The 14,785-nt window shown below is 46.7% G+C and overlaps 2 protein-coding genes across 3 annotated transcripts in view; both read right to left on the bottom strand.

Moving 5' to 3' along the window:
• Window positions 1-14,785, bottom strand: part of PFDN1 (prefoldin subunit 1) — a 290,431-nt gene that overhangs the window by 242,944 nt on the left and 32,702 nt on the right. The window lies entirely within an intron of this gene.
• Window positions 1-14,785, bottom strand: part of LOC141132412 (uncharacterized) — a 37,229-nt gene that overhangs the window by 18,499 nt on the left and 3,945 nt on the right. The gene's annotated exons all lie outside the window — the stretch shown is intronic.

The following is a 14,785-nucleotide window of genomic DNA, read 5'->3' as shown; positions in this document are numbered from 1 at the left end:
GAGAAGATTCCTTATTGAGTAAGTGGAATTTTTTGTATCGGATGGAAAGGTTCAGACGTCGGAGGTTCATGATTAGTCTGAACTTCCCTGACGGTTTTTTCACCACAAAGATGTGCGAGTAAAAAAAGTCCCCCTGTTCCTGAATAGGGACTGGTGTCAATACCTCTTGATCCATCATCTCCCCTATTAGTAATGGTAAGGCCTTGGCCTTTTCTGTGTGTCTTGGAAGTTTTGTCACAAGAAACTTTGAGGGTGGATCGCTGTGAAATTCCAGCGCATAACCTCTTTTTATTATGTTTAAGACAAACTCGTTTGAGGTTATCTTTTCCCACTGCGGGAGAAAATTCTTTAATCTTCCTCCCACCGGGACCCTGATGTCACTGGGGCTTAGGGTTTTGATTGGGGCGGTTAAAAAGTATGCTCCCTTTCCTTTTTTGCCCTGTCCAGTGTTTTTTGGGTCTGAACCCCTTCTCTGACTTGGAGGGTTCCTTTGAGGGACGAAAAAAATTCTTTGAAATTCTTTTTTTTAGTGGGAAAAGTTTTCTTCTTATCCGTCGTCCTTTCTAAGGCGGTATCTAATTCAGGTCCTAAGACTAAGTCTCCTGTAAAAGGGACACTGCACAGGCGTGTTTTGGACACCGTGTCTCCCCCCAAGTTTTCATCCATACTGACCTCCTGGCTGCGACGGAAAGTGCCGCAGTTTTAGCCGTAAATTTTACGGAATCAGCAGATGCGTCAGAAATGAAACTTGTCACCTTGAAAAGCACAGGGAAGGTTTTTAAGAGCTCCCCCCTAGGAGTGCCTGCTTTTAGGTGTTCTTGTAGTTGTGATAACCAGAACTCCAGATTTCTAGCCTCACAATAAGTGGCTAGAGCTGGTTTCAGGCCTGCCATAGAAGCATCCCAGGCCCTCTTTAAGACTACGTCTGTTCTCCTGTCCATTGGGTCCTTTAAATGACCCATATCCTCAAAAGGTCAGACTGTTTCGAGACTTTGGACGGGGGGCGTCTAGTTTAGGATTTTTATTCCAGACCGCCTCTGGGCTCTCATCAAAGGGGAATCTTTTTTTAAGGGAATTAGGGAAGAAGACTGTTATCCGGTTCGGCCCACTCCTTACGGACAAGGTCAGAAAGCACACTATGTATAGGGAATATTTTTGCTTTCTTTTTCCCCAGAGCCTCATACATCTCATCATGTCTGGTCAATTGAATTTCTTTCTCATCAATTTCCAGAGTACCATAAATAGCACTCAACAGCTCATCTACTTCCTCAAGAGACAGCTTGTATTTTGCGGCTTTGTTAGCTACAGCCTGATCCTCATCCTGGTCTGAGTCTGCGTCAGAGGATTCAGGGCTAACGCGGGGCTATGCTCTCTAAACTGTACCGGGCTCCCCGGAGCTAGATGTTGTAAGGCATGGGGAGGAGGGAATCGCAGCTACTCTACTGGTGGAAGCAGACGTGTTTACATCTGCTATTAATACACTGTCTGCATAAGGCTTTGTTAGAGCCTGAGGACAACTTATTTCCACAATTTTTGCGGCCTGACTTGTCTTCCCTTGGAGCCTCTTTAGCCTGAAATAAAGAATAGATGATCTTAGCATCAAAAACCTTTTAAAAAACCTCTTTAAAACACCAGTGCTGCAACCACCAACTGCATATACCCGGGACCGCGAGGTATCCACCACCATGGGGTACTACAAGTCCAAGCCTTACAACAAACCACATGAAAAAAACCACAGTACAGGGCTTGCCCAGCAGCCTACCTGGGCTTAGCTGGTGCCTGCATACGCCAGAGTGTCCTGGGGATTAGCCTCCATGGTCCCCCTCTCGAGCTCCGGATCCCGCCGCTAGTCTGGTATTGCTGGGCGCTGGTCGGGAATAGTAGGCCCAGCCTGGGCTTTCCCCTTACTCCTTGTGCCTCTAGAGACCCGGAACCGGAAGTCTCGGCACAGAGCGATGAGGCAGTTCTGCCGGAAATGATGCAAACGGCGTCTCCGACACCCACTGCAATTGCAGCAAGGAGCTGGGATGGATGAATCCACCTACACCGCTCCTGGGGGAACCTGCCTCACCCTGTCACTGACACACCTGGGCACTGGAAGGAGGGGGGGGGGGGTAACGGGTCTGCTCCTTTCAGCTGGACGGTACCCGGGCCCAAAAAAATAGTAAGGTAAGGACTATACTGGAGCCGCCGGATAGGACCCAGTCCCCCTGTGCGGCTCCACTCCCTTCAGGCAGCCCCTGAGAGATGTAGTCCTTCTCCTGGTTCCTGGCAACATGTTCCGACGGAGGAAACACAAATGACTGACCAGGGACCTGAGTGACCGCCTTTTGAACTGTAGCAATGGGTTTCCTGTGTCGATGGGAGGGACTCCATCTCTCAAGGGCTGTCCTAAAAGACAACTGGGGAAGTGTTTTTTTATATATTTTTTGGGGATATTTATTATAGCAAAAAATAATGCCTTTTTTTTCAAAATTGTCCCTCATTTTTTTGTGTATAGTGCAAAAGATAAAAACCACAGAGGTGATCAAATACCACAAAAAGAAAGCTCTATTTGTGGGAAAAAAAAGGACGTCAATTTTGATTGGGTGCAACATCGCACGACCGTGCAATTGTTAAAGCAACGCAGTGCCGAATCGCAAAAAGTGGTCAGGAAGGGGGTAAATCCTTCCGGGGCTGAAGTGGTTAAAATAAAATTTGCTAAAAATCAAAAAATATCTGAGAAAACAAAAAAACGAATCAATTTTTATCCACTCCATGAGCTCACCACCTCCACGCTGGTAATATCAGCTGTAATGGGATTCACCATTCGTCCTTCCTGGCATCATTCATCCAAGCTCTGCGCAGCCTTGCCCTGAATATAATAAATCACTGAGCTGATCAGACTCCTGTGTGTCTCAGAGAGCCGCCCCACCAGAACACTCCGATCAGCGCTCTCAGCCAATGAACGGGAGCCGGTCACCTGCTGGTTTTCCAGCATGCTCGGCCAGCTTCTCAGACCAGCTGACATACACACAGGCCGAATGTTGGCTGGTTTTGTTTGAACCGGCCGATGTCTCCCGACATTAAGCGGAGCTCTGCCCAAAAAGAGAAGCCCTGCTTTGTTTGTTTGGTACCTCCTCCTTCCCCGGGCCATTTACAAAGCGCAGCACGCTTCGCTGCAAGGCTTCGCTGCTAATTTTCCTTAGTGGAGATGGTGGTTTCAGCACCGGACAGCCGATCGGCTGGGGTGAAGACACCGCTGGATTCATGGACAGGTAAATGTCCTAATATTAAAAAGTCAGCAACTACAGGATTTGTAGGTTCTGATTTTTTTCTGAAAGAGCCTGACACTTCCCTATCCCCCACGAGCACCCAATTGGTGCTCGTCACACTGCAAGGTCTCTCCCCTCCCTGCTAGGCCTCGGATACGGTTCTGGAGACAGGCAGGGAGGTGAACAGGAGTTAAAAACAGTGCAATGCTAAAAACATTAAAAAATAAATAAAATTAGTTCTTTTTTAAAGATTCATACTTACCTAGGTGGATGCAGTGTCGGTCTGATCCTGCATCTGTCCCCCGGCGCCTCTTCACCGAGAGCCGATCGAACACCGCCGATCGCTAGGTTCACCTCGCTCGTTGAAACGCTGGGCTGAAGGAGGTCGGGGTGGCAGGCTTAGGCTCACAGCTCCTTGCCGAGAGGCTGGGCATCGGTCCAGGCATCTGGCGGATCCAGACTCCATTGTCATGAGCCTGGACCGACTTTTGTGACGTCAGTAGAGAGCAAACTACAGCCCGCTCTCTGCTGAAAACAGGTCACAGGAATGCAAAACGAACTGTAATCCTGGGATCCACAGAAGTACAGCCATATGAGCTTTGGCTGTACTTCTAATGCCGCGTATACACGGTCAGACTTTTCGGCTACAAAAGTCCGACAGCCCGTCCAACAGACTTTTGGCGGACTTTCTAACGAACGGACTTAACTAAATACGATCACACAAAAGTCAGATGGATTCGTACGTGATGACGTACACCGGACTAAAAAAAAAAGGAAGTTGATAGCCAGTAGCCAATAGCTGCCCTAGCGTCGGTTTTTGTCGGTCGGACTAGCATACAGACGAGCGGATTTCTGAGTCCGGCGGAGTTTCGACAAAGATTTGAAGCAAGTTCCAAATCTAAAGTCAGATTTGCGACTGGAAAAGTCCGCTAAAGGTCCGGTGGAGCCCACACACGATCGGATTGTCCGCCGGATTTGGTCCGTCGGACAAATCCGGTCGAAAAGTCTGACCGTGTGTACGTGGCATAAGAGTCAAGTAGCCATAAAGCCCCTTTTGTTTTTAAAAGCCCCAAACATTCCTAAAAAGAACCTCAGATTTAAATACAGTTTTGGTTAAAATTATTTATTTTTTTAGTACAAGTAGATTATTACACTAGTCAATTGTTTGTCTAAGATGTTATTCTTTTTTTTTTTTTTTTTTTTTTTTTTTAAACAAAACCAACAGAAAGACTTTACAGCTCACAATGACGACGCATATTTTGTCATACAGTTCAAATACCATCGCAGGAAGTATATTCGTACAATACCATCTTGTAGTGTACATTTCTAGTATTTCCTCTGAGGGTACTGATTATTTATGCATCAGCACTACATTTAAGTTCATCTAGTGTAGCTTCTTTCTGCTACTTCTCTCTCCCAATGTGTCTCTCGCAGTCCCAACCTTTACCTCAGCAATCTGTCCATCACCAGATCAACAGGAGAGAGACCAGGGGTGTCAAACTTTCCCAGATCGACCATGTTGAAATATGTATTTTTCCAACCTTATGGTGTCTCCCATTTGAGCAATCCATTCCTTCAACGTTGGGGGTTCAATCACCTTCCAACGCCGAAGGATCAGCTTACGGGCCTGAAACAAGGCCCTGGCTATGGCCTGTTTGAAATTGTCCTCTATAGGAATGTCATCTATCATCCCCAGTATACATGGCTTTGGGTCAGCGGGTATGGTAGTCTGATAGACTCTGTTGATAGTGGCTATAACCCCTGACCAGTACAGATGTAGTCTGGGGCACCTCCAGAGCAGGTATATCAAGTCCCCATGATCTCTCGCACACCTCGGACAGTTGGAATCCGCTTGTACTCCCATCCTGAACAACCTTTCAGGCATGTAGTGTACCCTAAGGCTGATGTATAACTGAGATAGCCCTTGGGCCACATTTAGGGAGCAAAGTTGTACTGCCTGGAGTTCCTCCCCCCATTGTTCATCCTCAAATGATCCTACATCTCTTTCCCATTTGCTCGACGCCCCCTTGGGAAATTCTTCTAGGTATATATTGATTAAGTACTAGATATAAGGCCCTTAAACTGGGATACCTCAACCATATATCGAAATATTGGGGCCGGTGAGAGAATCCACAGGGCCCCCCCAGTTTGCGCCGTCACTGCGTGATGCAGCTGCATATAATAGAAGTACATAGAGTTTGGGAGGTGAAATTGCTCCCTCAACACCTGAAAGGGAATCAATTTTCGCACAGCAAATATATGTCGCATGCGAGCGACCTCGTGTCTCTCCCACTGCACACCACAATCCAGTGACTGAAGTTCCTCGTAGTATCCATTATTCCATATCGGACTTTGCCCAGTAAAGCCCTCTACTTCTTGTAGCTGTCTAAGTTTGTTCCAAATGTTTTGCATCAGAACGTATGTGGGAAATAGTTTATTGGATTTTGCATACGCCAAGGCCTCCATACCTGTGGGTACGTCAGCGAAACCAGTGACATGACACATTAGGGCCCTAATGGGTTCAGAGTGTAGATTTCCATCTTCCGTTTCCAGGTCTTCTGGCATAGCCCGGGCAATATGTTGCGTCTGAGCCGCCAGAGAGTATACCCAAGGGTTGGGGAGGGCGAGGCCTCCTTAGATTTTTGTAATTGCTCCAATTTTATCCTTGGGGGGTTTATCTAGCCATATGAAGGCGCTAAAAATAAAATTAAGAATTCTAAACAGCTTTAGTGGGATTACCATTGGTGTGTTGTGCAGGATATACAGAGGTTGGGGCATAAAAATAGGATTTTTTATAACAGTTTATCTGTAAAATCCCTTTCTTTTGATGTACATCACAGGACACAGAGCCTCAGTAATTACTGATGGTTATATAGGGTATCACTAGGTGATTGGACACTGGCACACCCTAAACAGGAAGTTCAACCCCCTATATAATCCCTCCCCTTACAGGGATGCCTCAGCTTTGTAGCAAAGCAATATAAGTGTATTAGAAGAGGGGCGGGACCTCTGTGTCCCGTGATGTACATCAAAAGAAAAGGATTTTACAGGTAAGCTGTTATAAAAAAATCAAATTTTCTTTCTCGTACATCACGGGACACAGAGCCTCAGTAATTACTGATGGGACGTCCCAGAGCAATGCTATCTGAGGGGAGGGGACCACATAACGTAGGGTGTAATCAGACCTGAGGACCTCGTACCGCTGCCTGCAGCACACTACGCCCAAAGGCGATATCCTCATGCCTTCCCACATCCACCTGATAAAATTTGGTGAATGTATGGACTGAAGACCAGGTTGCGGCCTTGCAGATTTGAGCCATAGAGGCCTGGTGATGCACCGCCCAAGAAGTACTAATAGCCCTTGTGGAGTGTGCCTTGATCTGAAAAGGAGGAATTTTCTGTTTCAAACCGTAAGCTTGAATAATCATTTGTCGAATCCATTTAGAAATGGTAGATTTTGACGCTGCCTGTCCTTTATTGGGACCTTCTGGCAGCACGAACAAAACATCCGTTTTCCGAATTTGAGCAGTTGCTTTCAGATAGGCCTTGACTGCTCTTACTACATCCAAAGAATGTAGTGACCTTTCTTCTGTAGAACAGGGATCTGGAGAAAAGGAAGGCAGAACAATATCTTGGTTTAGATGAAAATCTGAAAACCACTTTCGGTAGGAAGCTAGGATGAGGGCGCAATACCACTCTATCCTTGTGTATGATTAAATAAGGCTCTTTACAGGAAAGAGCTGCTAATTCTAATACTCTTCTAGCAGAAGAAATGGCTACCAGAAAAATTAACTTTGTCAACAAGACCAAGGAAATTTGACGTATTGGTTCAAAAGGCTGTTTCTGTAAAACCGACAGAACCAAATTCAAGTCCCAGGGGTTTAGGGGCGCCTTAACCGGAGGATTAGGAGGCGTCACCCACTGCATAAAGTTTCGGACCAAAGAATGTGAAGCAAGTGGCCGTTGAAATAACACTGATAAGGCCGAGACCTGGCCCTTGATGGTACTCAAGGCCAGCTTTATTTCTAATCCCATTTGTAGAAAGTCAAGAATTCTACCTATTACATATTTTCTGGGATGCCAACCCCTGGATTCACACCAGGATACATAAGCTTTCCAGACTCTATGATAAATCACTCTGGAAGCTGGCTTCCTTGCATTGATTAAGGTAGAAATCACAGGACCTGAAAGCCCACGACTCTTCAGAACGTGGGTTTCAATAGCTAAACCATCAAATTTAGAGTTTGTAAGGCAGGATGGAACACTGGATCTTGAGATAACAGGTCTGGACGTGACGGTAGGGTCCACGGTGAACCTACTGTCATCCTTACTATTTCTCCATACCAAGCCCTCTTGGGCCAAGCTGGGGCCACCAGAAGTACTGACTTCTTTTCCTGCCTGATTCTGCGAAGGAGTAGAATAGGAGGGAATGCATAAATCAGTGAGAACCGATGCCACGGAATCACCAACGCATCTGTCCCGCATGCAAGAGGATCCTTTGTTCTTGCCACAAACTTGTCGATCTTTTTGTTGAATCTGGATGCAAAGAGATCTATTCCCCTGGGAATAACCGCTGGCGACTCAAATAGTCCGCCTGCCAGTTCTCTATCCCTGGAATGAAAACTGCCGATATGCATAGCACATGCTTTTCTGCCCAGACTAAAATCTGGTTCACTTCTCTCTGAGCTGCCCGACTCCTGGTGCCTCCTTGATGATTGATATAAGCCACTGCTGTGGCATTGTCGGACTGGATCCTGACCGGGCAGCCCTGTAGCCTGAGAGTCCAGGCCTTTAGGGCTAGATATGCCGCACGGATCTCCAGAATGTTGATGGGTAAGGTCCTCTCGGTTTTGGACCATTCCCCTTGGACCACAGACTGTTCCAGAACTGCTCCCCAACCCGAAAGACTGGCATCCGTTGTTACCACCGTCCAGGTAACCGGTAGAAAGGATTTCCCTTACTGCAGGCTTTCGGGCATTAACCACCAACTGAGGCTCTGGCGCACTGCACGAGACAGGTGCATCAGAAAATCTAATGTCTGAACCTTCTTGTTCCAGGCCGACAGGATACTGTGTTGCAGTAGCCTTTAACCTCCCTGGCGGTATTCCCGAGTCTGGCTCGGGTTGGATTTTTTATACCAAAAGCGGTATCCCCGAGCCAGACTGCATCGCAGGATCCAGGAAGAGCATACTTACCTTGTCCCCTGGATCCTGCGATGTCTCCCCGCTGTGATCGGCGAGCCGCTGTGTCTCGCTCGATTCACAGTGCCAAGCTCCGTTCCCTGCGAGCGTTGCGACGCACGGGGACGGAGTTCGGCGGTAAATTCAAAAGTGAAACACACAGTATAGATACAGCATACTGTAATCTTACAGATTACAGTACTGTATCAAATAATTACACATCCCCTTTGTCCCTAGTGGTCTGTCCAGTGTCCTGCATGCAGTTTTATATATATAAAACTGTTCTTTCTGCCAGGAAACTGGAGATTGTCCATAGCAACCAAAACTGTCTCTTTACATCAAAAGTGGTTTTAGAGCAGCTAGAAAAAAGCGATAATAAATTAGAATCACTTGCAGAATTGAGCGATAGTGATTTGTGGGGAGATCCGTCATCAAACACTAAAAGTAACGAAAGCTAAAATTCTGCAACTGAGCAAATTTCAGTGTTTTTGATTTGATTACATTATTATATAATTTTTATTATTATTATATTATTATTTGTTATAATTATTTATAGTTATTTATTATATTATAATTTTTTATTTCGTTTTTCAAACTTTATCATACCCGGGATGTCTACTAGACTCTTGTTTGGACAGATTTAAGTGAACTATTCCTAAGAATTACAGGCCTACAATATAAAACGCCAAATTTCTGTTCAAAATAATTGTACCGCTTTCAGCACCTAAAATCAGAAATAATCATACCGCCAGGGAGGTTAATGAAACTGAGCATAGGGAACTGCTTCGAATGAAGCTACCATCTTTCCCAGCAGCCTCATACAAAGGCGGACAGAAGGACCTTTTTTGGTCCTGACTACCAGAATCAGCTCTCTTAAGGCAGTGATCTTTGCCTGAGGTAAAAATACCTTCTGGCTTGTATCTATGACCAGACCCAAATACTCCAGTCTTCTTACTGGCTTTAAGAAAGACTTTTCTAGGTTGAGAATCCAACCTAGGTGTTCCAGGTAGTTGACTGTGGTCATCAAGTTCCCGCTCAAACAGGCTACCGACCGGTCTATCAAGAGCAGGTCACCTAGGTATGCTATGACAGTTATACCTTGAGCCCTTAATCTGGCCAGAGGAGAAGCCAAGATCTTTGTAAACACTCGAGGTGCAGTGGCTAGCCCGAAAGGCAGAGCCACAAACTGAAAATGGCGCCCTTCTATTTCAAAGCGCAAGTACTTTCGATGAGCATTAAAAATGAGTACATGCAGATAGACATCTCTGATGTCTATTGATGCCAGAAATTCTCCTCCCTGTAGGATGGAGACAACTGACCGAATTGATTCCATGCAAAAGGATCGAATCCTTAGGAATCGATTCAGATCCTTTAGATCCAGAATGGGTCTGACATCACCATTTGGTTTTTGTACCGTAAAAAGGTTGGAATAAAATCCCAATCCTTGATCTTTCGTGGGAACCACCATGATGACTTTTTGCGACAATAGTCATTCTAACGCTAGAAGGAGCGACTGCTTTTTCTCTGGATCTCAGGGGACATTTGATCTGAGGAAATGAGGAGAGGGGAATTCTTAAAACTCCAGTTTGTAACCTAGAGTTACCGTGGAGATTACCCATATGTCCTGGAAATCCTCCTGCCAGAGTTTTGAGAACCGTAGCAATCTTCCCCCCTACCCGATCAAGCGGGGGTGCTCCTTCATAAAGAGGCTTTAGCGTCTTGTCTAGTAGGCTTCTTCCCCCAGGACTTCTTTTGTCCCTGGGGTCGACTCTGAAATTTATTTCTAGATCCTGACGGAGGAGGCCGTCGCGACAGCCTGGAGGCTGATGCTCCTGGCACTGGGGAAAGAGCTTGTTTGAAAGAGGGACGCTTACTCCTTTTCTTAACAGGTAAGAGAGTGCTTTTCCCACTAGAGATCTTTTGGATATAATTGTCCAAATCCTCTCCAAACAGCCTTGCACCACGAAATGAAAATCCAGCCAGAAGTTTCTTACATGGTGCTTCGGCTGACCAAATTTTTAACCATAAGAATCTACGCATATGCACCAACCCAAGTGAAAGACGAGAGGTTTGTATGATAGAATCTCTGATGGCGTCAACAGAAAAACATAAGGCCGCTGGAAGGTTAGCCAACCCCTGGGCCTGCTGTTCAGGTAGAACTTTAAGGACCTGCTTAACATGGTCTCCTAAGTATTGACAGACTCCGACCGCTGCCACTGCAAGTTGAGCTACTGAACCTGCTAAGGAGAAAATATCCTTCAACAGGGATTCCATTTTTTTATCAACAGGATCCCTGAGCATTGTCTACAGGACAAGTCAGACTTTTATTTACGGAGGAAATGGCAGCGTCAACGGCCGGTATCCCCCACATCTTTATAAACTTTTCTTCCATTAGGATAAAGTGTTGAAAACTTTTTAGGTGGAAAAAAATGTTTATCTGGGTGATCCCACTCAGAATAAATGAGCTTTTCTAGAAAATTATGAACAGGAAAAGCATGTGTTGTTTGAGGAGGCTTCAGTGACCCCAAAGAAGAAGAGGGTTCTTTAACGGACTCAGATACAGGTAACTTAAATGTGGAGCGGACCAATCCAGCAAGGATCTGTACAAAGACTTTCTCATCCTGAGAAGCTGAAGAGGGCCCTTCTCCACTTGATACCTCAGAGGAGGAATCATCAGTCCTATCCCAATCCTCTGAAAGGGATTCTTCTCTTTTTTCCCCCCAGAGTTCCTCTGCCTGAGGGTCCTGGGTAACAGAGGAAGACCTAGTGCGTTTTCTTCCACTGAGTGAAGATGCGATTAAGGCCATTAATCTTTCCTCTAGTCCATTAATGGTTGAGGAAAAAACCTCCTGCATAATGTATACAGGGGCTGAAGTGCCAGAAGCAGATGCAGCCCCTGACCCCAACGGCTCTCCCTGGCCAGCCATCCCAGGTCCTTCAGGGGGGGAAGGTGCTGCAGAAGGGGGATCCTCAGAGCCTGAGGGAGATCCCCTGGAGCCTCTGGTTTTTGGGGTACTTGTACCTCTTCTACCCATAGTGCAAAGCAAACAAGGTGGTGGTATCACAAAAATGAAACACTGACTGCTGAGCGATTTAGTCCAGCAACTTGCCACTGCTACCAATGCCCAGTCAAGTGTTTCTTAGTAAATGCTGCCTAGGAGAATGCCTGTGTCCCACCTTACATGCGACCATCAGCTCTGTGTCCCTCCATAGGCTGTGTGCACCTGAAAAGTGTGCTTCTTATAGCCGGCGATGTGGGCGTCTAAGCACGCCGAACGTCGTGCTGATGCTCCGCCCCCCCTCCTCTGACCACCCCCCCTATTTTTTCAAAAACTCCGGGACAAGCATGGAGGGGAGGCTGGGGTGGCGGAGGAAGGAGAGAGGCCGGCAGATGATGGGGTCTGCCACATGGCAATGGTGGCGGTGACAGTGCGGTATACTACCGCCTCACAGACCACTGCGGCCCCCCCTAATCTTGGGGGGAATATCCCTGCAGGAATAGCCCCCATCCCATCCTACCTGGAGCTCGGCTGGAGGAGCTGTGCAGCGTGAACACTGAGACAGACAATCAAGCATGTGAAGGTATGTGCTCTTGGCAGCCCCCGGTGGCGACAATAGGCATAGCATACATTTACTTAAAGGAGAAACCTACTAGAATTAAAAAATTCTGTGGAATCTCCCTTACCTTATCCAACTGCAGGGTTCTGCTATACAGACCCAATCTTCACCTCTCACGGTGGGCCCGTTTGGAAAACCTTCAGAGACTGGGGCCCCCTATGGATAGGGGGATCCGCAGTTCTGGGCCTGTAAAGCACCCGGCCAAGAATAAGGCTAGAAAAACCAAATTCTGAAATGCGGGGTCCAGCTCTCTAAAAAGAGAAGCGTTACAGGTAAAACCTTGTTTCTTCGGACACGAGGCCCGGGTACCATCCAATTCGGCCTAGAAAGGATACTTTGAAATGGATCCGGTTCACCTGGCTTGCCCCAGTATAGGATATTCCCTTTGGAGCTCAGCACAGGACATCTTTACACGTCCAACACCTAAGACACTGGCGAAAAAACTGAGGTATCCCTATAAGGGGAGGGATTATATAGGGGGTTGAACTTCCGGTTTAGGGTGTGCCAGTGTCCAATCACCTAGTAATACCCTATATAACCATCAGTAATTACTGAGGCTCTGTGTCACGTGATGTACAAGAAAGAAAATCATTTTTATGAGATTTACCCTCCCCACCAGGGACAGTTTAAGGCGGGACCAAATTTTGACTTTATCACGGATTCTTTTATATCTGGGTCAGATTTAGGGAGATAAATTCACGTGGTTCTGCCGTGATCTGTATTCCTAAGCATTTGAAGCCGTTGGACACCGGCACCTCATGCATCGCCTTCCTTGTGCCGTCCGGATTTGCGTCCAGCAGCAGAAGGGAGGATTTGGTCCAATTAATCACCAGTCCTGAGTAGGTCCCAAATTTTCCAATTACTGCCATAGCTTCCTTCAGGGAGTCAGCTGTGTCCCCCCAGGAGTAGCATGGTGTCGTCGGCATATCGCATAAGTTTCTCCTGAATCCCACCATATTGGAACCCACATATACCATGGTGCGTTCTAATCAAGGCTGCCATGGGCTCTATGGCGATGGCGAAGAGGAGTGGGGACAGTGGGCATCCTTGTCGGGTGCCTCTATACAGGGTGAATGGTGCAGAAATGTGTCCTGCCTCCCTAATGATCGCCTTAGGTGAGCAATACAGCAGTTTCACCCATGACAAAAACCCTTCACCAAAGCCAAAGTTTGCCCACGACAGCCCAGAGGTACTCCCACTCTATGCTGTCAAAGGCCTTATGGGTGTCCAATGACAACAGTGCCCTGTCCCCCATATAATCCGACTGTGTCTGCATGTTCAGATAGAGTCTGCGGAGGTTAATGGCCATCGACCTCTGGTGTATAAATCCCGACTGGTCCAAGTGGATAATGACCCCATTGAGCCGCAAGACCTTCGCTAGGATTTTGATGTCGCTCTGAAGGAGCGAGATCGGTCTGTAGGAACCTGGATCCAGGGGGTCCTTACCTGGTCTTAACAGAAGCATAATATTAGCTCTGGTCATGGATTCTGGGAGGCACTGATTTTCTCTGGCATAATTAAAGCGGGAGTCCGGCGACCAATTTTTTTTTTTTTTTTTTTTTAGGTCATCGAGACACTTTGCTAATCCTAAAATAATACTCACAGTTTGGGTGTAATATTTACGCCTCTGTCTGTTTTCGTACCGAAGGATAACTTAAAAAATGTGATGCTGGCTGTTTCCATGTTGCTTGTGGGCATGTGAAGCCCACAAGCATTGATTTCCGGGATGAGGTGAATGCCGTTCATTCACAGCTTGTTCACGCGCATGATCATTGTTTCCGCACTGAATCTTGGGAAGCCTGACAGGAGACAGTGCGGCGCCGGGGAAAGGCAATAAACACGCCTACTCCCATGGGAGGAGAGACAGGAAGTGCCACAATAAAAGTACAATATAAAAGGTAATTACAGCGATAAAAAAAATTTCGTGCGGCATTTGAACATCTATGCAATTAACTGAAGGGGGTAAAATTAAGTTAAAAAAAATTGAGTGGAACCCTGCTTTAAGCACCTTTAGCAACCGCGGAAGCATAATTCCCCCATATTGTTTAAAGACTTCCATGGGGATTCCATCGTCCCCAGGGGCCTCTGAGTTTGGGAAGAGGCTAAGTGCCTCTTGAAGTTCCTCGAGTTTAATTGGGGAGTCCAGGAGTGTACTCTGGGAAGTTGATAAACCAGGCAGCTCAATTGCCTGCAAATACTCTTGCAATTCAGTGGTCGAGTAGTTCACCCGGGACCTATATAGGTTAGAATAAAACTTTACCAGCCCTTTCATTATATGGATGGGGTGCTCACAATCCTCCCTGCCTCGGTACGCAACACTCCGATGGACGGGGATGTCTGGGAGGCCTTCACTATTTTTGCAAGCATATGGCCTGTCTGCTCCCCCTCTTCATAGAAGGCTTGTCTATTGAAAAATCTTTCTTTCTGCTGTCTCCCCTGTGATCCGGTCTACCGCCTCCTGCGCAGCCAGCCACGTTTCCCTGGCTGCATCAGAAGGGTCTGCAATAAACTCTGCTTCCAGTCGGCTCACCAACTGCGCAGTTTGCTCCTTGATAGCATTCGTTTTAGATTTAATGCCCGTAACTTCAGTAATCAGAATCCCCCTGAGGAACGCTTTGAACGTCTCCCAGGTTAATCCCAAATCAGGGTGATCCTCATAACGCCGACACAACCCAGAGATCTCAGCCATTATCTTTTCATGGGAAGGAAACATTATAAGCCAAAATGTGTTAA

The sequence above is a fragment of the Aquarana catesbeiana genome, linkage group LG03 (genome assembly GCF_042186555.1).
Source record: "Aquarana catesbeiana isolate 2022-GZ linkage group LG03, ASM4218655v1, whole genome shotgun sequence".
Taxonomy (NCBI): Eukaryota; Metazoa; Chordata; class Amphibia; order Anura; family Ranidae; genus Aquarana; species Aquarana catesbeiana.
The sequence above is the reverse complement of the archived record's forward strand: the minus strand, read 5'-3'. Positions and strand labels throughout refer to the sequence as shown.